The 25370-nt window shown below is 45.4% G+C and overlaps 1 protein-coding gene across 3 annotated transcripts in view; it reads left to right on the top strand.

Moving 5' to 3' along the window:
* The window catches only part of PDZD2 (PDZ domain containing 2), a 204761-nt gene that overhangs the window by 63517 nt on the left and 115874 nt on the right, over positions 1–25370 (top strand). The window lies entirely within an intron of this gene.

Below are 25370 nucleotides of genomic sequence, written 5' to 3'. Positions count from 1 at the left end.
TAAGAGATCAAATCTCAAATGAGGGTTCTTGCAATGATACAGATGATTCTTGCTTTTTTATTTCAGCTGCTGCATGCTGTAAAATCAGTCAGTGGCCCAGCTTTGCTCTTTGTGGGCCAGCAGAGTTGTTCACGTTTCCCTTTGCAAAGCCATCCTCTGCTAAAGATGAGGAAGCAAATGTCCATTCATATCTGGAGTTGCAACATACCCGAGGGCATGAAATCCTCCCCCTGTTGCCAAAGCGGGGTTCATCCTGGGGAGGGACTGTTTTGGAAGCAAAACGCTAGTGAAGTCACTCTTCTTTAAAAGGAAATTCTGTTGATCTGGGTAATCCAGCATGTTTTATGAGCATTGGGAGTAATAAGCCATTTTAGACCAGCTGAGAAAGTGCTCCAGCAAGTGAGATTTGCAACGGGGAAATAACAAGTTTTAACAGAAATAAGCTGTATCCTGAAAAAAGAAAACCAAACAAAGAAGAATTGAATCTTTACAGATTCACCCAGTGAGAATATAGCATTGATGGGAAGAATTACTGGTTATTTATCTACTGATTTAGCTGTCGGGCTTGTGAAGCCACAATGGCCTCGGGGGGTGATGCTTGCAAGTTATAATCCTGCAAAACTGCATGGCCTCAGCTCCCAACAGGCAGTGAATGCATCAGTGGTTTGGGGTGACTGACAGTCCCGATTCTGCCACTTGGCAGAATAAAAGTATTGACTCCTTGATCTGGGGGTGCTGGGCAGGGCAACCTGGCTGTGGTTTTGCAGGCATGATAACAACCCTCTGTAATTTCAAATCTGTAATTCAATGACTGTATAAATATTGGTACTGTGGCGGTGTCAGTCAGTGGCACCCCCAAATTTGAGAGGTTTTGTGGCAAAAAGCGGTTTGTTTGGTTTCCCCTTTGCCAGATGTCACTGTTTCTAAAATCCAAGGGAACTGCTTGCAATGGCCAGCAATAATATTACCTTATTATTAATGAAAAGATGAAAGATAATAACCAACAGAGTCCAAAACGTTTGGATATCTGCTCTTTTTATCCTATCTTCGAAGACTTCATTTTGGGCTTCTTCCTTTTGGAAAGCTCTGATATTAGACCAGTGAGCTGTAACTGCTGCTAATGAGAAACAAGTACTCCATTTTCCTTAGTTGAGATTTTTTTTTGGCCATTACGAAGGCAGAGTTTTGGTGGTGTGGGGCCAGTGTTGTTCATAAGATCCTGTTTTAGAATATTCTGCATCCAATTTAGGCCAAAATTTAGGACATCTCTTAGTCAAAACCTGATCTATTTTCAGCATCCAAAACATCCTTGCCTAACGTTCTACGTGATGACAGAGGTGATGTTGATGGATGATAGTTTGGGACCTTGAGGATGCTTTCAGTTTGGAGCACTTGGTTTTGCCTCTCAGGGAGGTGGCTGGTAGCTCCAACCCCATGTTCATCTGGTCTGCTCCAGGGTGCTTTGAGAGTCCTTCAATAGGTTTCTCCATTGGGGTGCTCAGAAGGGACATAATTCTGTCTAGGTTTATAGTAGGCTGAAAGGCAATGTCAGCTTGTCTTCTGGGAAGACTGTTTCAAAAATTCCTGGAGTATTTCCATATTGCTGCTATGGTAGCAGTGGCAGAGCCCTTTCCCCTTGGCTCTTCAAGGTGTTGGGGCAGGACAGCACACTGGATAGTAGTCCTGGCTCAATTTCTGTCTGCCCAAGTATTCTCTGGCTGGGTGAAAAACCATTCCAGGTTGATACAGATGGGTGTGAGTGCTGTGATTTGCGGTGTGAGGTACTTAGTGTACCTGCACATGGTCAGTGAAATGAAAATACTGCATTAGCTCCTGTAGCACCAGGCTAGATTGGGCAAGCAAAGTCACTGCTTGCAAGTTTATTCCTCACCTGCCAAGTGTGCCAAGGCAGCCCCACCTTGCCTGTGAGTGTGCTGTCCACACCTGCATTTTAGGAGATCTCCTGATCTATTTCTGTAACAGTGGGGAAGTTGGCATGAGTGTCTCATGCCTCTGCCACTTTCCTGGGGGTTACCACCTCTGCAGCAGAATTGGCAGAAGTGTGCTCATGTACCCTGGGCTCCATGGCACCACCTCCAGCTCCGTCCCACCATGCAAACCCTCCCTGTTCCAAGGGGCTAAGCCAATGCACTGGATAATGGGTAGGAGAGGTATGGGCATGGAGCCCTTCTGCTGGGTGTCCTACGGATGTGGTCAGCCTCTAGAGGACACAGGGGCAGATGGCTGGAGCCATAACAGATTGGGCAGCCCTGGACAGATTGTCCTGTTTTGTCACCTGCCTGGTGTAGGTCCAGTGCCTATATGTCCTCAGGTCATGGAGTCATGATGGGTCAGACACAGTGCAGAAGAGCAGCACGACACTTCTTGAAGGAGCTGGCTGTGGGTATCACTCACCTGTGTCTCCTTGCTAGGAAAGCTGAATCTGACTTTCTTAAAGAAGTGTTATTTATTTAAATTCCACGAGTGCCATGTAAACAGGAGAAACAGGTTGATTATTGCTGAGCATGTTTCTTTTTCTTTTTTATTTTTATTTTTATTTAAACTTTATGCAGTATTATAATCATCAAAGTTCTTTGTTTAACAAGGTATTACTACACTAAAGAGGAATGATGTAGGTGGTGGCATTTTTGGTGATGTTAGTGACTGATGGAAAGTTATTACTCCCTTCAGAGTTAGCAAATTGCGTGTGTCTATCAAACACAATGGCAGGGAAATGAGCTGTATTGGTGTACTGAATAAAGGTTAGTCAAAACTCTGCATGTTTATTTATCTTCTGTCTATACAACTGTATCTCCAAAACACATGGGTTATGCTCCCCGAGACAACAACTTCCTATGTATTTTGGAACTCCTCCTCTCATTTTGGGCTATTACTCATTTACTGGAGGGATGCTGTTGGTATTCCTGCAGATGACAGATGAATCTTTCATTTCTTGAGCATGACTGAACAGGGCTTCATTAAGCAAGTCATGGGGAGCATTGCAAAATAATTATTTTGTCATGAATGTAATTCAGTTTCAAATATTTGATTACGAATTTCATCAAGCATAGCTGCAGTGCTTGGACACAGCTACCATATACATCTAGTCTTTAAAATCCATGCTGAACATATTTCCAAATTTGAACTGTTTTTGAAGAAAGTCAAGTAAGATACATTACAAGTGATGACAGTGTGGTATAAACATGAGATAGTATTACAATTTTGTCATTGAGGAAACCCAACCACTGCTCCAAACCATCATGTTCCTCATTGCCAAAAATGACCAAACATTGCCACGTGTGGGAATACAGTTAGAGAACTGAAAAAAACAGTGTGTTTTTTAACCCACAACCTGGAGTCACTTCCAAAAAATGAACAGAGAAGTGTTTTGACAGCCATACCTCTGCACAGCGTTTTCTTAGTCTCTCCTCTTCAGCCACTGTCCGGGGGGAGATGCTAGGATTCCTCCACACAAGATACAGCATGCCAAATACCAGGGAAATCGGTTTATTTTCAAAGATGCTGAGAAAGACCTTCAGAAATCAGATGGGCAATGGAAAGTGAGCTTCATGTGCCACTACTGAAAGCGAAGCTTTGACCTTACCTGAAGTTGGGGGTTTCCAGCAGAGCCAAGGTCTTTCCTGAGTGGTTCCTGCTGCTGCACATCACATCTCTGTGCTCCGGGATAGCTAGGCATTATGCAGGTAACATCCTGGTCCTCCCAGCAAGCCAATGCTACTAGTAGTTATATACTAGTATATATATATATGTGTGTATATATATATATAGTATAACCATACCTATATGTGTGATATATGGACATTGCAAACACAGTCCTGCTTCTCTGTAAGCGCTAGTAGCTGATTACAGAGCACAATACTGAACGTCTAACCAAATTACAGGTCTCAAAATGTGCAAAGCACTTTGTGCTGCTTGCCTGCAGCAGTCAATAACAGTCCTGGGCTCAGCTGGATGAAATCATGAGGTTCTGTGTCAAACAGTCATCACTGGCGCTGGAAAGCCAACATGTAGTTGCTGGCTGTATTCAGAGCCAAATTCTGCTCTGCATGGTGGTCTTCAGGAGAGTGCTCTTCTTCTTTGCCCCCTAGCTGGGAGCCCTGTATGCAAGGACATGCAGAGTGGCACATCTGCTGCGAGGATGGGAACAGAGAACGGGGACCTTTGCTGCATCTGAGTAGAGTTGCCCAAAAATCTGACAGTGTGGTTTGAAAACGGATGTTTCAGAAGACCACACCTTTCAAGGCACGTTTTATTGAGCTCATTCTACCCGAGAAGGCTGAACCGACTGATATTTTATCATAAACTGCTTTGTCCCTGCAATAGGAAGATTTTCTTGTTGGGAAGATCCCCTCCCCAAACGTGATCCCTCTGATTTCTGAGCACAAGGCTCCAGTTTTGCATTTTCCATGGGGCACTGCTTCCTGCCATGCTGTGGTGAGATGCTGCCACTGCAGGAGGCTGGCTGGCCTTGCCGTGGCCACTTTGTCTCCATGCTGGTGTCCACCATTGTCTGTGGAGCATCTGCAGGATTCTGTAGCATTGTGTTACTCAGCAGTGTGTTTAAAATGCTTCCAGGTGCTCCAGCTGGTGTGTGAGGTTGGCATGTGGTGGGAACAGGGAGCAAGGGCTGTGCTCCCTCTGCTCATCAGCTGAGGCTCTTGGTTTTTTTAGTAACAAATCCATTCCTTATTAGAGTCTGGTGTTAGGGTATATGAATGCTTGTGTTATGGTGGAAGGGGAGGTTTTCAGGTTTCTGTGCCTGTGATGGGCTTGCGTTTCTCTGGATGTCATTGTGGATTTATTTTCCACTTGGCAGAGCAATCTCCTTTATATATCTTTTTTTCTTAGGGAAAAATCACCCCAAGAAAACTATCCCAGGTCATTGCAAAGAGCTTCGTCGTGCTACACCCCCACCTCCCAGGCATCTTAGGTTACATGGGTTGATTGCTTCAGTTTACTGTATTTCCTCACCTCCTTCCTAAAGCAAAAGTGCTGCCAACACAAAGTGCTGCTCAGTATAAGCAGCTGCTTTGCCTGGTGTTAGTAGGGCCTTCTTTTGGTTATGTTCATAAGAAAATATTTTTGTTTTAAGAGGAAAACAAATGGAAATGTATCCTGGCCCTTTGCCCTTGGCCAAGGGGCAAACATTTCTGTGGGAGCTCCTTGTTAAAATATTAACAGCACTGACTACACAGAGAAAAACAAACACAGTGGTCCTAGAGACTGCAGGCTCCAGATACAATCTCAGGGAACAGATTTCTCATAACTGACCAAAAACATACCCCCAACCTATTGTGGAGCTGAATTAGTTTCCTTTTTTATATCATATTACCAATCTTCATGCTGCTAAGTGATGGGTCAGGGCACAGAGGCTGAGACCTGGGGCTTGTTATCACGGGCACGGATGGGAAGCGTATGCTGACATGCCCTCCAAGCTGCCTGGTGCGTGAGTCCAAGGATGGAAAATAAGCAGCATGTAGGGATTTTCGTGGAGGGTTTTCTCCTCCAGTTGAGCTGCTCTGTGAGGGGAGACAGTGAATGTGTGCTCAACCTGTGCAAAATGAGAGGAAGTCTATGGATGTCTAACATTTCTCAGGCACAGTGTAAATCTCACTGTGCTCCTAAAATCTTGTACGCTGGAGCATGGAGCCTCCTCTGAAGCACAGCTGCTGTATTTTATGCTGATAGTGGATATTAATTCCCCCCTTAAAATGTATCAGGACTAAGAAACTAAGAAATTCCCCCCTTAAAATATAACAGGACTAAGAAACTAAGAGGGAGATGTTTTTCTTCCCTTGCTTTATGTCTTCAGGAAAGGTATGAGCAGACTTAGCCACACATGTTGAGAAATAAATTGCTCTGAAGAAATGAGCTTTATCTCAAATCCTCTCTCAAGAGCCAAAGACTTAAGCAGAAGGTCACTAATCCTCAGAACTCAGCAGAGATGATTTAGCTTGTTTGTCCTGTTTGCTTTATTAGTCTGAGCATGGGTTTGCTCTGTTTCCTCTCCGCACTCTCTGGTTCCTGCCTTCCCTCTCAGCCTACCCACACCGAGCCCAGCTTCTGTGGAGGCAAAACCTGTTTGCTTGTAGCGATGGATATTTGCAGCATCCCACCTATACAACTGCCTCCTCAACAGGCTTTCCAAACCCCTCATTCTCCTCAATTTTACATCTGATTTATCTTCTCACCTGGCTCAGTTTTGTCTAAACCCCATAAAAGATGATGGGAAGACTCCCACTAATATAAATTGCTCATGTCCTGTATGTGTTTGCATGTTTGTCCCCAAATTTTGGGACCAATATGCTTGTCATTGCTTTCTACAATCTTTTGCCACAGAACAGAGCTGGGCTCTCTCGGTAGAAAGCAGGATCCCCAGAGAGCCTACATGTATAATTAGGCAACATCCCCAGGGTCATCTGCAGCAAATGCTCCTCAGCTCCAGCTCTGCATGCTTTCTTTTCAGAGAGATTGCATCAGGCTTGAAAAGAATGGGATAGGGTCTCTTGATGTTGCCTTGGGAGGTGTAGAAACTTCAGAGGTTATGGAGTGGGTAGTCCTGGATTTTTGTGTGTGCTTTTGCTTTGTTCCACTGAGCTGTGAAAGCTCTGCTTAGAAGGCTGTACTTTGTTGCCAAATGTATGGCTGTCCATCTCCATTTAATCTGCTGTTCCGGCTGTGCTGTAATTACAAGAGAACAAGCTCACTGTTTGAGAGGGAGCTCTTCCCTCCCCAGTCATCTACTGTGGGAACAGCCTGGTTTGGTGAATCAGTCTTGTGCCTCATCACTTATCCCTGATGCCAAAGTGCCAGCAAAGAGCCCTTTTCCATCCTGAGTGGCATTTTCAGCCTTGCACACAGCAAGCATCCCATGCTCTCAGGTCATTTGGAAGCACAGTCAGGATGCAGCAGAACTTAACTAATTGGCAAACTGCTGGAATGCACAAAATAAGGTCACTTTTTTCCACCACCCAGCCAAGGAGCAGGTGAGGCCTTCAGCCACAGCAGCAGTTATTTTCACAGCGTCTCCAGCAGTGCATATGTTAGCACAGAACAGTGTTTTAGCTATCAATAATTAAAAATATAGATGTTAAAAAACATGAGCAAGGAACATTTTGTGCCCATTATTCTTGCTCTTTCTGTAATGCTTGTGCCCTTACACACGAATTTGCAATGTGCAGTCATTCACAGTGTCTCTTCTAATCTGTAAAAGTGAATTTCACTTCATATTCTGGGAGTCCAAAGTTTTGAACAAAGCAGGCTGTGGGCTAAAGACTGATTTCCATGAGACAGGAGCACCGAGCTGCTGCAGCCCGAGGAACTGACTGGAACCATGTTACTGGGTTGCAGCAAGATACATGGCAGGTTGTCCTTTCTCACCTGTACCGACTGGTGTGCCATGAGTCCTGGAAAGGCACAGCTTCTCCAGTCTTCATTGAAATGTTTTTTCTTGTAGCATTGGGCTAAGCAAGCAGTGCTCCCATTCTCAGAAGAGTTTCAGGGCTGCTCTGCAAGAAGGTGATGATCCTATTTTCTTGCATCCTGACATACCTTTGGCTGTGATGGTTGCTGTCCTGGAAGATACACTAGGACTGAGCTGTGACCCTCAGAGCTAAAAGCATTAATGGCAGCAGCAGCTTAAAACCCACTAATCTCCTGTCACTAGGAATCAGGCCAGGCTTGGAAAGGACAGGGGTGTGTAGAGTTTAAAGATGATGAACAGGAGATGGTTCCACAGGCAGAAGCCATGCTCAACATCAGCCTCAGTGAGATGGCTTGTCAGCCTGAACCTGCCATCTATGGACATAAGTGAGAGGATAAATATAAGAAATGTAGGTGTGATCCACAGAGGCAGGTATAAAACTCCAGAGACAGCTGCTGTGGTGGATAGCTTTGGGGCCGGGCTTTTTTTCCCGTAGAAAACTCATTGCTTTTCTTATCTGATGTGACACTTGCCTCTAGCTCCGAGCAGTATCACATGCTCCTTGAAACTTATTTTTCTGTCTCCTTTCTACCAGATGTAGGCTAAGATGGGAATTGCAAGCTCTGCACATCACTCATCATTCTTGCCATTTTCTCTGGATGAAATGTATGACACTCAGCAAGATCATAGAATCACAGAATAATTTAGGTTGGAAGAGACCTTTAAGATCATCTGTTAACCCAGCACTGCCAGGTCCATCGCTAAACCACATCCCTAAGCACTGCATCTACAAGTCTTCTGAACACCTCCAGGGACGGTGATTCCACCACCTCCCAGGCAGCCTGTCCCAACGCTCCACCACCCTGTCAGTGACAACGTTTTTCCCGATACCCAACCTAAACCTCCCCGGCACAGACCGAGGCCATCTCCTCTTGCCCTGTCACTTGTCACCTGGGAGAAGAGACCGACCGCCCTGCCCACACCCTCCTGTCAGGCAGCTGCAGGGAGCCACAAGGTGCCCCCGAGCCTCCTCCTCTCCAGGCTGACCCCCCCCAGTTCCCCCAGCCGCTCCCCGCCAGCCTTGTGCCCCAGCCCTGGCACTGGCTTCATCTGGGCCTCCAAAGGGAAACAGTTTAACAGACCAGTACCAGTAAAGAGGTAAGCTGGCAGGCACTGCTGGGAAGTTTGGGGCAGCTCAGGAAGGCTTGTACCTACTGAGATAGGGCAATAGCAGCAAACTTCGCTCTAGAGCATCCAAGACTCAGGAAGCCTCGCCAGCCTGAAGGCTCTTTAACAAGAATGTGAGAAACTAGAGGCAGATGGGAAATGGATTCAAGCTTTTTCAAAATGCAACAGAATTGTTGAAATGTGGCTGGGGAAGATTATTGCTTCTGCTGATGCCTAAGACTTTTCTATTGTTTAAAAAGGCAACAAGATCTGTTTTTTCCCTTCTCCATAATAGTATGTACTATAGATATTATAGATAACTTTTTAATTTTTATTATTATACAGTATGATAGGTAACTGGTTGATCTTCTAAAAAACCCAAACCGCTACCTTGGCAAAACAAAGAACTGATTAATAGAACAACCATTTTGGCTGTGTTTTCCCAGTCTGTTGCTTGATCATTGGAATGGGTTCAGGCTAGCGATGAAAGAAAGTCAGTGATCTCCTCCTCCTCCTCCTTGTACACATTGACCAGCTGCTCTTTGTGCCGTGATAACTGAAGAATGACTAAGTGCTTGCCAATTTTTCATAGCCTGGGCTATTTTTGGTCTGGTAGTGAAGAGAAAAACACAGACATGTGGTAACCAGGAAACTTTGTGGTACCATCTATTGGAACACAGACCCCAGGTGAGGAAAACAGGATAGAGGTTGGACAGTACCTTCTTGAAAACTCACAGACGATAAACGGAGCCAGACTGGAGTGTGACATTCTCACTAAAAAATGGTTTCTAACAAACACACTAATTGTTCTGCTGAAAAAGACATTTCGTACTTTCATCTGTAGAAAAGCTCTAGTAAAACAGAGATTTTTCTCAGTTTCCTCTAGAGGGCAATGTCATATAAATATTTCAAGCAATTTTTGGGTTATGTCAACTGGGAATTTAGCCTGCCTTATCTAATTCTAAGACAGCAGTAAAATGTGTTGCTTTACATGCTTTTTAGGATGTGTATACACATAATATAACTAATTGTTTCTTGGGCTTGTTCAGTGTGGTAGCTGATCCTTTTAAAGAGCACAGAAATATGTTTGTTGTGCATTTTGGGCAGATTTGGCTATGCAAATGCAGAGAGGGAAGTGCTCATGAAGACCTGACTCTCCCTTATACTTGTGCAGCTTCAAGGGCTTTCAGGACCTACTCCTTATTTAAACTATTGTACAAGAGATTATAACCCAGTCCTCTGAGGATGAAGTTACTGGTTGCTTCACTTTATGCTGGTGGCTGGAACTGCAGTGTGGAAGATAAATATAAACACCAAGTCTAAGTGGTCCATAGGACCTAGGAAACAGAAGGGTTTTGTGTTACTGATTACCTCCCTAAGAATGTAGGTATTCCCAAATTCGTGAACTGTATTGCTTATTTAATGGATGTTAGTAACAGCACAATTTTCAAATTAGTGGTCCATATAAACAGCTGCTAAAATTAGTATGAATCAAAGGTATAATAATTGAACTTAAGGGATTTTTTCTCCTGTTTTCAGTCACTGTATTGTAAAAAATGACAAATATGGATACAGGCTGTTCTATTTTCCTTAAATCTAACATGTATAATTTGAAACATGCTTATACAGGTACAAACTTCTTTTCTGTTGTCTCTGTCATTACCTTCCTCCCTTCCCCCAGACCAACACTACTAAAAGGGAAATTTGACCTTGACTTCCCAACATGAAAATGGCTTTAGGGAAATCCTTTTAGAATTCATCTCCTTTCCCTTCCTGATGGTGACTAGTCCTCTGGAGCATCACCATTAATGGCCTTATTGGATTAACTTCCAAATAACATATGTTTACTGAATTTGTGGGTTAACATTCTTTGTAAAATATCTCTTCCAAAAAAGTAATGGACAGTCTGCAGTTGCCAAGTTCTCTAAATGAATAAATGTGTGTGTTTGTTTTTCCCCAAACAGGAGAAGCAATTAATTCAAGTAAAACACTTATTCCCAAAAGCGCTGTATTTGAAAACAAGGACCTGTGACTGAAAAGCGCAATAGTTGCTTTGGCTTCAAAGTCTGCAGGCTTTAGGTAGCAAAGCAGGATTTGCCCTCTATTTTTGAGTAATAGGAGCTCTAAGAAAGATCTGAGGACACAGCTCTTCTGTAGCCTTTACAAGTTAAATAGGTGAGCCTTGCCTTTTAATTACTGCTGCTGGCCAGGCAGCACTTTCTCTTAAATCATGTCGTAACAGAAGTATGATAAGGAGTTTGTAAATTTTAAGTTGTTGGGAAAAAAATTTTAGAGACACTAGTGGCAACTAAACATTCTTAGTTTCACTTCTTATGCTGCATGGATCTAATGAATAGCTGCAGGTTTGAACCATATCTTCATCACCACCTTGGTTTAGGGCTCATGTGTGGATCTCGCTGGCTCTAAGGTATCTGACAGCTTAATGCTTAATCACGGGGGATTATTCTTTGCCTTTGGCTGGAAGGAGCTATGTTTGGGGCTGTAGGTGTGTGGCAAGGTTGATTCACCCTGAGCTGCAGTCTCTGTACGTGGGTAGCCCTGGGAATGTCGGGCTTGAGTGGCTGCAGGTACTGAAGGAACTACCAAGGGTTCATGACTTTGTTTCCTCCTGCTCACTCTCTCTGTTTTCCTTGCTGTTGATTGGTCTGAAGTGCAGCTTTCTTGCACAGAAAAACAGAGCTATGCCTGAGGTCTCTAACAACAGCATAACACTGTGGGCTTTGGTGGAATTGCTTCCCGTGTTCCTCCATGAAAATGGGGAAAATCTGCCCTCCATGTTTCCCCACATGACTCTACATCTGACCCAGCAACACACAAAATTGTACTCTCTCAGATCTGTTCTTTGATCATTGCCTGCATTTGGAAAGTAAGCAGTATGTACAGCAGAGAGAAAATTATTTAGTGAACTGGCCAACTTCATCAGGATGAACTATGTGGTTAAAATAAATTGGATTTCAATAATTCACCAGTTATGCGGTGATGAAAGAAGTAAGAATAGTTTAGAAAAAGCGTCTGGATGCCAAATGGATCAGAAGTTAATGTCTGGTGCATGGAATTCAAAGCTGACAAGGTTTACTGCAGGGCTCTGCCTTTAAATGGATTGTGTTTTAAATAGTGTGTGAGAAAGGCAGAATCTCAGTACTTCATTAAAATTATTTTGTGACTCAAATGCTTTCTCTGATGACCCAAGAATCAAATAATAGACTGTGGAAATGAGTTTAAGGGGCATCATCATTAAAAAAAAAAAAAAAGATGCAAGTTAGTAGAGAAGTAAACATCCGTCATGAGAGAGGTGGATTTCAGAAGAGCTTGAAAGCAAAGGAGCTAAAAGACAAGATGGTAGAAGAAATTTAGGATGGAAGAAGGACTTAGAAAGTCATTAATTCTGGCTGGCTGGATAATATTCAAAAGTATTTTGTCTAATATGTAATTAAATTAGATATCATTATCTGTTGAAACAGTTCACCCAGCTCTAATAACCAAGGAAACCAATCTTGAGTCCAGGTATCAGCTCCCATACTCCCTGAGGTTTTCCCAGCCTCGAGGATATTCTCTCATTTAATGATAGTATCAATAGTAATATTAAGGAATATGAGGAGGCATATTCTCCCTTCCTGTATAATCTTCAACATGCACAGCAGTGCGCTTGGGAACCACTGGCCATGTACTACATTAGAGGAATCATGCATGACTTGGTGAAGCCAAGTCGAGATCTCCTTTAGATTAAAAAATATACCTTTCTATACACCAAGTCAGATGCTGGTGTGGAAATCCAGCATGAACCCATTATAAATAACTAATTTAAACTCTGTGTAAAGTTTTGCCTTCTTCACATATTAGTGGCATTTTTTACTTGCTTGTAGTTTACGTTGCTTTCTGCAGGGAGCCCGTGCTGGTTGCCTGCTTTACCTTCCATTTCTCTTCTGCGTGCTTCTATTTTAAATCATTTACTTGTAAGTTATGTTTGCATAAACTGTATATGACTCGGAGCTATATATCTAACTCCTGTCAGGGTCTTACAGCCTAATGGATAGCACGTGTGGACTTAAGAAGTGTTTGGGTCCTGGTCAAGCCTTTTCCCCCTGCTGCGAACAAGTCACAGCACCTGTGACAGGGAGGTGATGACAGCAGCTTGCTTTCCTCAGGTGCCTGAGCTCTCCGGGGGGAAGGCACTTTATTAAATGCTGGTTTTACTGTGGAGTGTTTCTTTCCAGGTACCTGTCTGTTGGAGGGTTGTAAAGTCAGAGCAGCTCCATAAGGGCTAAAGTTCTTTGAAATACCTGTTTCTGCAGAAGTGCAATTGAGCAATACAAATAAACCCTAGCTTATGAGATACCTGCCTGGTTTTGAATTTAGCCATTATCCAAGTCTTCCCAAGTGCCTCCAAGAGGCGTCAGTGTAAACAAATGAGGCTTACTTATCTGTAGGGTTTTGCTAGGATAATGACAGAACGGAAAACCTGAATTCTGTTTTTCCGAGGCCTTGAAGCCAAAACACTGTCCTTTTCTAGTGCAGGCTTTGAGAAAAAGAACAACCAACCGACCAACAACCTTGTTTTTGTCACGGTGCTCCAGCCAACACACAGCTGAAGTTTGATTTCCAGATACGGTATTTGAGGTTTGTTGTGAAGTGAGAAGGTCCAAAGCCAAGCCTGCTGGAGCTGCCAGATTTCTGGCATCTGCTGGCAATTGCTCTGGTTTCTAAAACTTTGCATACTACACCCTCACCGGGTTATCTTTTAGAGCTGAAACAGTGCAAAAGTCTAGCAGGACAGCTCTGGATGTGGGATGTGTGTTTACAGAGGAAAAAGGAGCCACTTTGGGGCTTTATTGGGGAAAATGTGATGAAATGGTTTCCTGTTCAATGTAATTCTTACTTGGTGAGAACTTCCTTGCAAGTATAAACAGGCTCCTTGGGAAGCAACTGAGCTGAGAAGGAACCACTATCAAGACGAGCATGTGAGAAAGAGAAAAATAGGATTAAAAATAACCATATAATTGATCTCATGGCTGCCTGGCTGTGTACTGCCAGCAGCCTGGTAATGCTGTGAGCATGCCCCAGCCCCAGCCCCCAAACATAACCCTCTCTCATGCTCACTTCAGACACATCCCCCTTGTTGCATGGTCCCCAGTTTGGCTGTCAGGGAGCCCATGGGAGATGTGCAGGGCCGGTGTGGCAGTTTCAGACATGGACACAGGGAGGAGGTTTGTGCTGCCGTTCATGTTGTCCAGGGACTTCTGTTTCTGGAGTTGCCCATGCTCCCCTTCTGAAGGCTAACTTCATGCAGGGAATGGGATTAAAAAAAGTGAGTGTGAGGTGAGGCTGAGGGCTTTCGTCTTGGTCACATTTTGCCACCTGCTCTTTTGGCAGCATTCATCAAAGTAACCTGAAAATTGTGTCCTGGAGAAATAGCTTGATTGAATATTTAAATTTTAAACTTACCGCTGCTCTTATTTTACCCCAGGTCAGCTGTATATTGGAAATTTTAACCTTTAGATTGTGCCAATTGATCAAAATGTTCCTGTGTAGCTACTGAGGCCTGATTTTGTTTTCTTCTTTCTTTTTCTTTTTTTCTTCTCTTTTCTTTCAATTGATGTCAAAATCTGCTCCTGACTTGGGAGGGAGGCTTGGGACCTGAAACCACAGAAGATCATTTTTTGTTCATAACACCCCTTCTCTTTGGGTACAATCAAAAGGCAAATTATTTTTCACCCTATATAAAATTACTTCACTTTTTTCCCCAGACATTTTACATAACCATTGAGGGGGAAGGAGCTGAATCCCAAATATTAGGGGACAGAGGAGAGGTTCCTGATTTCCATATGTGTAAGTGTTATGCCAGGGTAACTGAATTAACTGAAGAGGTGACTCCTGGGGACCTGCAGGATGTGTTCTCAAGTACGGTCAGCTGCCACAGATTGGTCCATAAGAGAACATCATAGCTCAAAAACATTAACATGAAGCTAAGGACCAGTTGTGAATCTTCTATCCGACAAGATACAGGGATGTCCTAGTGAAAAATCCAAAATGGATCAGAAATCCAAGAAAGATGCTGCCCATGGAACCCATAAACACGATGCCCGAGATCTGCAATCAGTACCAGATGCTACTGATATACAGTGTGGAGAAATCCAAAATGGATCAGAAATCCAAGAAAGATGCTGCCCATGGAACCCATAAACACGATGCCCGAGATCTGCAATCAGTACCAGATGCTACTGATATACAGTGTGGAGCCTGTAACAAAGACATGCTAGACCCATCCAGGCCAAGCAAGAAGCTTTGCAGGTTAAATTTATATTAGCTGGAGCCTGTAGATTGCTTTAGCAAGCAAAATTGAGCCAGGGTGTTAAGATGATCTGGATCAAGAAATCTAAATTAGGTTTCCTCCTTAAAGAGAAACTAGCACATTTTGGCACAGGTTTTCCTAATAGTTTTAGAAAGAAAAGATTTGGAAACAGATACAGAGTATTTATGTATATAAAATCCAGTCCATGAAATAAAACTACTCTCTCTGACTGCACAGAGTGGTCAGAAGACTCCTGGAACAAAATCCTCCCTAAATCTCATGTATGTTTTAAGGAAGACTCTTGAAACATTAATAAGTGGTGAGCGGATGGCACGTTCTGATACACGCTGGGAAGTATGCACAGATAAAATGCAGGATGGCTGGTGATGTTTAAAAAGCAAACAAGATCTGGGCTTGCACTTTGAATATCATAAGGTACAGAGCGCGGCATATTGCATTAATGGAGGCTATTCTAGCATAAAATGAAAGCCACCTTTGGAACAATCTCTGCAGCCCTAGTTTAGGACACTGGGGAGAGTAATATAAAATGACTCCAGGGTGGAGCACAGGTTGCTGGAGGGGGCAGCCTCTGCTGTAACCTACATTATTTTTGTAGTTAAAGAGAAGGGGGAAATGTTGCTTTGATAGGAAATCCTAGTGAGCAGGCACGTATGGGCAGTGTGTTTGCCAGGGGGGAGTTAATTCCTGAACAAAGAGCCCATGTAACCCTACCTGCTATGCAGGGCCCGCTGGCTGGGGTGCTGGCAGTGCAAGTAGTGCCTCAGCATCCTGCTGGGTGTTTGCAGAGGAGTAAAACACTCTGTTCCCTTGGCTGCTTTGAAAACACACCATGCCAGAGCTTGCATTGCTCCCCATGGAGGTGTGTTAAAGTGTCGGTGTGCTTAAGCGTCAGTGTGCTCCTGGCAGCCTTCATCAGTGAAGCGGCTGGCTTTGCTCCCTTGTCCCAGCATCATCATGCAGTCCAGACTATTCCCAGGCTGGTTCCCAGCCCCAGCCTTCCTCTCCTATGGCTCTTCCCTCTCTTGTCTTTACCTTATTTCCCTCGTGCTTTTTCTGGGTTGTGTGACCTCGTCTCATTTCGTGTTACAGCTAAATCACTTCCAATACTGCAAGTGGGGGAGGGCAGGGAGAGCTCCTGGAGGCACCATCCTGGAGCAGATTGCCAGAAAACATCCCAGTGGGGTAGCTGATCTCTTGGCCAAACTGATCTCTGGTAGGTCTGGAAATCCCAGTATGAGACATGGGCAGTAGTGTATGTGCAGAGCCCTCCCAACCCGCAGCAGCACCTTGCTGCCCGTAGCTGGTGGCTGGTGTGTCTTAAGTACCTTTTTACCCTACCTGCTGACCCTTTAGGTTTGTAATGAGATGTACATCACATACTGTGTGTACAGAGTCTTGCTGCTGGAAGATTCAGATTGCTGTTCTCATGCAAAGGAAGAAAACCCCACTGGTATATCTGCATTCCCCTGGGCTGCTGAGCACCCGGTGCAACACTGTACACTCAGCAGAGATTAGTGGAGTTAAAAGTAGTTCTCGTAGCCAAAATATTTCTTGTTAGTAAAAATGTCCTTAGGATACTTTGCGTAATGGTAACCTTTGGACCACACAGGGTAAGGAAAAATCAGAACATAGCCTTCAACACTGCCAAAAAAAGTTTGTCTTAGTTGCACAATACAGGAGAAAGGTTAAAGACCAGAGAAAACTGGCATTACCTTGGGGATGGAAAGAATGGAATTTAAATAGCAATCTAAGGGTGAGTATGTAATATAAGATATCATATCTTTGTGAACTATTTTTCCCTTTGTGCTTGAAAGATTATCTGGGAGAAAATGTCTGGCTCTGTGTAGCGGATGGAAGTCTTGCTGGGAGTCTTTGAATTTGAGGCTGGGTAAAACCTGGTCTTTTACTTTTGGTTTTTTTATGTTTTGTTTTTAAAGGGTAATGTAAATTCTAAATTTGGCTCCCAGGTTATAATTTCTAAAAACAAGCTTAGATAAGTGTTTCCACCCTGGAAAAAAAAATATAATCTTAGTGACAACAGATTGTTCTGAGCAAATGCGTGTTCCTTTGTAGAGTCTCAAACCTGGGCCAGACACTGTAAAGAAGTGAATGTATGAAGTGAACAGAAATTAAAATTAAACAGAGGATATTACCAAGAGAAATGCAAACAGTAAGTAAGGATTGAGATGTGAAAGATGGCTTCATGATTTTTTCATTTTAATAACTGTAGCTGGTGTTAAATATAGCAGATAAGGCAAATTGCTTTAAGACACTGTGATTTCTAGGTTATTACTCTCTGTTTATTTCAGCAGTACTAGTACATTTCCTTGTATCTGTTTTCTGCTCTCCAATCTTGAGTTACTGCTTTGTGTTTTGAAGTTAAATACAGTATACTTAATGCCATGTAAATCTCCACTGTTGGGTACTACTTGCTATTGTGTTATTCTGGTAATGCATACTGAATTTGTGAACTGCTGGGTAAAAAGGCTTTATCCCCTATAAATTTGTAGTAACCTTTAAATAAATTCTATAAGCACATAAAGCAATTAAATAAAAAGTGAGGTCAGAGCCATAAAATGTAGATACATTGCATCATAGTTTGGAGTTTCATGGACTGTTATCTAAAAGTGGCAATTTTTTCATGTATATAATTGATTTTTAAATTGATCAGCTTGTAAATAAACTGTAAATGCATAAAATCACCTCTAATAAACATTGTAAATGTCTCACTAAACATTATAAATGTTTCACAAACAGCTGTCTGCCCACAGAGCTCTACCTCTGGCTAACAGGGTATATTTGGAAGATGTATTCCAGGAAAGGGCTTGTGGGGAGCAGTGGGAGAGGGTTATCAATACAATCAGCCTTACCTCACTCCCCTGCAAGGAAACCCCCAAGCAAACAAGAAAAAAACAACCAGTCTATTGGAGAGATTTTCCTAAAATTTCTGTTCTGAAGACTAGTGAGCTTTCGTATTTTAAACATCAATTAGACTTAACATAGGAAGTTACAATGTAAGCTCTCTGGGACAGAAACTGTATGTCTGTATTTTCACTACAAATTGATAACTGTGATCTGAATGCTATGAAAATAATAACGATGGATAAATGAATAAATTAATCAAATTGAGAGGACCAGTTTCCCAGCAGCTCTGAACACTGCTTCTTACGATTTGCTTTTCATATTTTGCCTAAGAAACCCTGACTTCTGCAACAGGAGAAAGCATCTCTGACCATAGCCCATGTAAGGAGCACAGCTGAAGAGATTGCTGATGCACAGGGACAAGACAGACCAATCACCCTGCTCCCCCCACACCCCAGTCATAGAAAAACATCTCATTTCCTACTGTTTTTATGGTGGGAGGAATAAGTGAGTGCTTACAAATAATTTTAGTATAGCTCTTGCAAGGGCCTGTCTGCCTGCAATTTGCATATAAAACCCCACTAAAGATTCAGGGCTGGGGTGTTTCAGCCAGACCCTGGAGCTGTTTGGAATTCTTTTGGTCATTGGCATTTCTCTGTACACCCCATGAACTTGCTTGCAGTGGGTTTGCAGCCAGCACGAAAGGATGAGGGTGTAACTCATAGCCGAGCCCTGGGTGGCTCCGAGGGGATGCTGGCTGTGGGCTGTGGTATTCAGCTCTCTAGGGCTGTTTATAGTAGCTGTGTGTTGGAGCTACTAAACTTGCATATCTTTTTTAAAAAAATGACTTTTGTTGTACGTGTGTGCAGAAGAAATGATAAGGGAAAGGTTTTCTCTGTGGTGTTCATCTTACAGAGTAATAGCATGTGGTGCAGAAATGGGGCTTTCTGGAGGTCGTGTTTGCAGAGGCTGAGGGAGCTCAATGGCCTGAATGCACCAAATCGACCGAGCAAACTGTGGGGAGATCCACGCAGAGGTCAGGGAAAGGATTTTTGTATTTACACTGGCATGGCTGGAAGCAGAATGTGGCCTTTGCAATCCTTGGCTCTGCCTTGGCGTGCTGGTCTCCTATGCAGTGTTAACCCCCTTTTGTGTCATTTTTGTGGTTTCTGGCGGAGTTATGAAGTTTGCTGTTTTCTTTTAGGAAAACATGGAACATCATATTGTTGTTCTGGGTTATATGTGGTCCTGGATGCTCACTGTGTTTTCAAAGGAATTTCATTTAAAATTGTATATTTGTTTTGTTGCCCATCAGATCCACAAAAGTCTTGGATCCTGGGAACATTTACTGTATAATTGACTTCTCTGCGTGTATTGTGTGTCAGGGGCGTCAGACATCTGGTGCCCAGGACACAGCAGTGTTGGGAGAACATAAATGCCTGTGTCTGTTGTAAAGGACAAGTGTTTCTGGTGCTTGCAGCTTCTGAAAGTAACTCTTGAGATGGACGCTTAAATGTAGTATGGTTTTAGGTACTTGTGAACAGACCTAGCACTTGTGAACTCTCATCAGTTGCTTCCTCAAAGTGTTAACTTCTAGTACTAACACATTAGTGAAACTGATTTCAGTGACATTTAGTTTGTAGGAGTGTGGCTGTAACGTGATTTGTGTTCGTTGTTTTCCTGAATATGAATCAAGAGTTTGTGTGTGCAAAGACGATGACAAGTAAAGAATCAAACCCAACAGCCATCCAAAAAATGCCACTTTCCCTGGGCAGTGACATGTGATGAAACTGCAACTTTATTAGGTAAGTACTAAACTTTCTGCAGCCTTCTTTTGGCTGTTGTGTGAAACAGTTTCCTCAGTCCATAGTTTCTCCACCCTTGATTTTCTCCATCCTTCATTTTGTGCTTCTGAAAATCCAGCTAGAAAGGAATTGGATACCCAGCTCTGTGGGGCAGAAGAGGATCATCTGTTCTAAGTAGTTCTCCTGGTTGCTTGCATATGTATGAAGGCAGTTTTCTTTAGATAGACTTGCTCTATATGTTTATAAATCAATGCTTTATCTGTAAAAACCCATATGACTGGAATCCTGTTTTGGCTTCTATCACAACAGATTACTTTGAAATGTACAGCTGCATGTGTGTGCATAAAATATCTAAACGCTATCAAATATTCTCCAAAATAAGAGCTGAAAAGATTTAGGGCCAAATTCCCCAAGATTTCAATGGAGTATTGGCTCCTGAATAGACCTAGAAAAGCCCTGGGCACCAAGCTGGGAGGTGTCCAACAGCTTTGGACTTTCCTGACGCCCAGAGCCTGTTTCTGTGCTGTTGTCTGGGGCACTTTGGTCTTGTTGAGCCTAAGCAGCTCATCCGTCTCCTTGTCCCCCATGCCACTTCCCTCCCTGACATGCCTCCTCATGCCAGCTGGCAGGAGAAATCACCATCTCACACCCTCTGGCTGCTTCTGCCTGGATTTTACCAGGCAGGACTTTGTATTTTACTCTGCATTTGAATAGGAAGTTGGGTCATATTTTGTGGCCCATAGGATAAACATTTCATGGATCTTTCTGGTCTTCCAGCATCATAGGAGATTGTGCAGGATAACCCCTGTGGTCTCTTTTCTGTTTATGACTGTAGCCTAAATAGTTAGGGAGACAAAAGGAGGCATCCCAGGGTACAATTTCTGCTCCAAAACTCTTTTATATTATTACAATAACCGCAACACAAACAGTTTTTAGAGCAGGGACTCCGGACAACCTCTCCTCCCATGTGAATGTCCTGAATTTTGGATTGTGCTTTGCACAGAGTAATGCAGTTGAAAGAAGAGGTGACGGAGAGGGCTTAGGCAGGAGCTGTCTGGAAGCTACTTATTTTCCTAGGAAAGGAATGCTAGGAAAATAATGCTGATGCTCATTTTTCTCCTCTTGAGCAGAGGCTGCTGAATTTGCTGTCTGTATCCTGGATGAACTCCCTAGCCCCGGTGCTGCTCAGAGGACGGACAGCAGCCATCACACTCTCCTCTCACCGGGCTCAAGTTCTGAGCTCCACTTTTTAAATGAAGGGGCTTAAGAGGTTTGGTTTTATTTTTTCCCCCCCAGGAGATATCAGGCCATGAATCACGGTTGGAAGGGAGGCATTTCCTGGTTAGCAGCGTTGAGCCCCAGAAAGAGGCACATCCCAAAGACTGAAAGCTTTCCTTTGGGTTAGCTCTAGGTATGTTAATTATTGGTGTGTTCAGTTTTGGCACCTAATTAACTACCTGTGCTCCCTGGGAGCTGAGGCAATGACACCAGGCTATGCGTTTTGCTCCAACAAAGTTCAGAGTCTCTTCTGTCTCCATCTGAACTCCCGTCTCCCTCTGAACTCCTGGAAGGCTGAAAATTCACTCTAAAACCCCTGAAAAACAGGAAAGACCGTTCTTTCTGTGTAGGGTGGTACTGTGTGTGAGAGCCAGGACTCCTGTCAGCAAAGCTGAGCTGTTAAAGGGCTGCCTGAAAGCAGCATGGAACTCGGTGGAAAAATTTCATCCTTCTCCATCATGATTGCAACCTGATCAATCCTTGGGCAAATATAATATATATATATGTGTGTGTGTGTGTATGTAATTTTTTTTAATAGTGGTAGTGGTGGGGTTGTTCCCAGTGTATGAGCAAAACTTCTGTCATCCAAAGATGGCTGTGACCACAGTTTTATAGTTTAGACTGTAGAGGTAAAAAAAAAAAAAAAAAAAAAAAAAGGAAAATGCAATATTGGATATAGCCTGACTGCTGTTAGGCCTGCAGGGAACTGGCTGCCACACACCTGAAAAATGGCCGTGAGATGTTAAATGACAGCCTGTGATAAAGACTAAAGGAACAGCCCCCGGTTGCGGTGCAGAGGCGGCCGCGGGGGTTTTAATTTGGATGCCGCGAGCGGAAGCATTGTCACAGGGGGGAGGCGTGCGGGACTGTCGGCAGGAGCGGTTCGGCTGGGGCAAGGGCGCAGGAGGGACACAGGCCGTGCCCGGAGCTGGTCCCGCTGGAGCGGTCCCCCAGGCGGGGCAGGGCTGCCCTGCGCGTCACCCCGCGGGCGCGGCTTGTGCGTGGCAGCTCCGCCGAGCGGCGGCCACCGGCCCGGGGGGGACAGCACCGGGGGTGGGGACAGCGCCGGTGGGGACAGCGCCGGTGGGGACAGCGCCGGCGGGGACACAGCGCCGGGGGGCCGGGGCAGCGCCGGGGAGAGACAGCGCCGGGGGCGGGGGGGCGGGGGGCGCAGCGCTGGGGGACCGGGGCAGCGCCGGGGGGGACGAGGACGGCGGGACGGACAGCGCCGGGGGACGGACAGCGCCGGAGGGGGGACAGCACCGGGGGGCCGGGGCCGGGGCCGGCGCTAGCCACCGGGCTTGGGGGAGGGGACGGCGCTGCGGTGATGTCCCCGCCGGTGAGCGCCGGCGGCCCCTGCCAGCTCCGCGCCGCGGGACTGCGCGCGCCCGCGGGGGCTGCGTGCGCGTGCGCGCCCCGGTGCCCGCGGTCCCACCTGCGCGGCGCGGCGGCCGGGGCGCGGAGCGGGGCGGGGCGGGGCGGGGCGGGGCGGGGCGGGGCGGGCGGCGGCGCGGGGGCCGTGCGTTGCCGCCTGCAGCCGCGCCCCGCGCCCGGGAGGCGGCAGCGCCGCTGAAGGTGCCTCCTCGCCGGCAGCAGCAGCAGCAGCAGCGGCGGCGGCGAGCAGCAGCAGCAGCAGCAGCAGCAGCAGCAACCCAGCCGCCCAGCAGCCGCCACCGCCGGCGCGCAGCGGCCCCGCGGCACGGTGCCGGCAGGTGATTGCGCGGAGGAGCGGGCTGCGGGGGGCGGCCGGCGGGCGTGAGCCGCCAGCTGCTGCGGGGAGGCTGAGCCGGGGCCGGGAGACGCGTGAAGGCGCGTGGGGGCGCGGCGGCCGGAGCCGCAAGTTGTGCCGGCGGCCGGCGCGGGGCGGGTGCGTGTCCCGGTCCCGGGGCCGGGGGGGTCCGGGCGGGTGCTGGGGTCCCCCCGTGGGGCCCGGCGCGGCCCCCCGCTGCCGCCCCGCCGGCCCTGAGTGCGGGGCTGCGGGGTGCGGGGTTGCGGGCGGCCCCCAGCCCGGGCCGGGGGGCTGCTGGCGCGGGGAAACTTTAGTTAGGGTCTGGCAGGAGGGTGCGCCTTCCCGTGGGGGCAGTACGCCGTCCAAACCCACTAAACAGTTCGTTTGGAGAAAATCTTCACAACTCCAGTCACAAAATGCTTCCTGTAGGACGCATGAGTACCAGGTTTTTAAGATGAAAGCGCTGCTGAAATCCCTGCAGAGGAGCTTCGCTTGGCAAGCTTGCGTACCGAAGGCTTTTAATAAAGAAAATACATTGTATTCCAACTGGAGGCAGAAAACAGAGCCGAAATACCACTTCCTAAATCTATCATGATTCCTGGCTTGGAGTTAGGAGAGCTTTTGGTGGTGTTCAAGTGCCACAGCCATCATGTTCTCTAAATATCTCCTAATCCTCAAGCAAGCAAAAGTGTTGGTGTTTAGTGGGTTTAGTGCGTGTAGGGCATAGTCGTACTTCACTCTTACTTCATATTTTGTGTTGATACAAATTCAATGCTTCTGCTCAGCCCTGTGTTTTGGCAGCGTCCTCTCTTGCAACGGAACTGGGGGGACCATCTAAATGAAGCTAACAAGTAAAATATGCTTTGAAATAGAGTGCAGATGGGAAGCATCGTAAGTATTGTGTTGCACAACAGTGCGCTTTCTGTGTGTGCCATTCAGCTCACAAAACTCTAGGTTTTATGAATGCTTCCACAATCTGAACTGGACCCTGTGCTGTTCAGAAATACCATGCACTAATGTCTGGAACAGCAGCAGTTCTGATGGGAAAGGTTAATTCATCTCTCTCCTGACAGTACTTCTGATGCCTGATGCCTCTGGTCGGCATGCTTGTTAGAAACGTGTATGTGTCGTAGGTTTTCAATTCCAAAATATTCTCAAATTCTTGCATCAGAAGAGTGACTGGTGTTTGCTGGCTCAGGTGGGGTGGTGTCTTAACTTTTCTAGAGCTGTTTTGTGAGTTAACACAGCTGTCTCTTGCATCCTAAAGCATTGTCATGGATTGCCATTTCATACTGACCGATAGTAGCACCCTTAACAGTATTAATTGAGGTTTTTTACCCCAGTTTCTTTACCCCCACATCTCACCCTTTCTTCACGGTGGGAAATGTCTCTTTGGCTCCATCTCCTGGTTCAGAAAGAGGATCCTCCTTCTGGGAAGAGGGTATGGAGAGATGGGAAGCCTCCGGGTGGTGTTGGTAAAAGGTGGGTGAGAAAGGTGATGGAGGCTGCTTCTTGGACTTGAACTGTCATCCTGGGACCTGTTACAGCAGGGTACATCCAGCTTCCAGCTGGAGTGGGAATCAGGGTCCTCATTTTTCTCGTGGGAAGAGAGCGTGTCTCTTTTAGTTCTTCTAATGTCTTAGAAAGATTTTTGACGTAGTAACTAAATATTATCATGGTATTTAGAAAATCGTAATTTAGTATTTCATTCCTTGCATGGATCTGCTGGAAGGGTTAGTCATCTCGCCTGATATATCTCTGTGCGTGATCTTTTGGTGGAAATGTGTTAATGATATATCCTTTATGTCAAGATTTTTCTGCATGGTCAGGAAGGTCTGTTGCTTGCAAATTTTTAATCTGCTTGAAATAGAAAACCTGTGGCAGTATGCAGGGATCTTGCTGTGATTCAGCAGATGTACGAGTGTGCATGGACTTCAGTGTGAGCAGAGGTAATCCTGTTCTGCAAGGACAGCGGATGGCAGGATCTTTCCTTTTGTGGAGGATCTTCTGTACGCCCTGTCTTTAGTGGAGATCAGCTTTTTGAAGTGCAAAAGACAGGAGGAAAAGAGCCTTTAACAGACTGTACAACCAGGTTACCTGTCCTACCTGTGACAGCCAGACTTCTGTATCTACCCACCATACCTCAAAGGGAAAGGAGAAGGTGGCAGACTTTGTTCTGACACTGGTCATCAGTCCTTGAGATGGTGTTGGGAGGAGCAGAGCAATAGTAGAACTCTGAAGCTGGAAGGTATGTGAAATTGCAGAGATCTCTTTTGTTTCTGTACAGGTGGGCTGTGTATTCTAGCAAATGCCAAACAGGCTTACGTATGTCAGTGCCATTTAATGCTTCACTATTACTGTTTATGATAAATCATGTCAGCCTAAGGTAAGAACCGACAAAGACAGCATGCTGTGGTGTGGGTGCTACCTAATTTTTTCTTTTAGTATTATTTTGTTTGTGTGGCAGTGTCAGTTGAAGTGGGTATGGATGCTAGTTTTTTTCTGCCCTACTGCAGAGCATCTCTGCACGCAGAGATGTTCCTCCTTACACATGCAGTCTGGCAGCAGGGGAGTCCTGGGAAAGGGACAGTCTCTAGTGGGCTGTGGTGGCCCAGGGCCTCTTTCCGGTTACCCAGAACGTCCCCCTTGAGGCTGAACATTGGTGAGTCTCTGAAAGCCTGTTATGTCTACAGAGCCAACTGTAATAAGATGCGCCTTGGCAGATTTGCTCTGTATATCTTCTGAAGTCTGTGC

This window comes from Falco cherrug, chromosome Z (genome assembly GCF_023634085.1).
Source record: "Falco cherrug isolate bFalChe1 chromosome Z, bFalChe1.pri, whole genome shotgun sequence".
In the NCBI taxonomy this organism is placed as follows: Eukaryota; Metazoa; Chordata; class Aves; order Falconiformes; family Falconidae; genus Falco; species Falco cherrug.
Note: the sequence above shows the minus strand (reverse complement) of the source record. Positions and strands in the feature narration are given on the sequence as shown.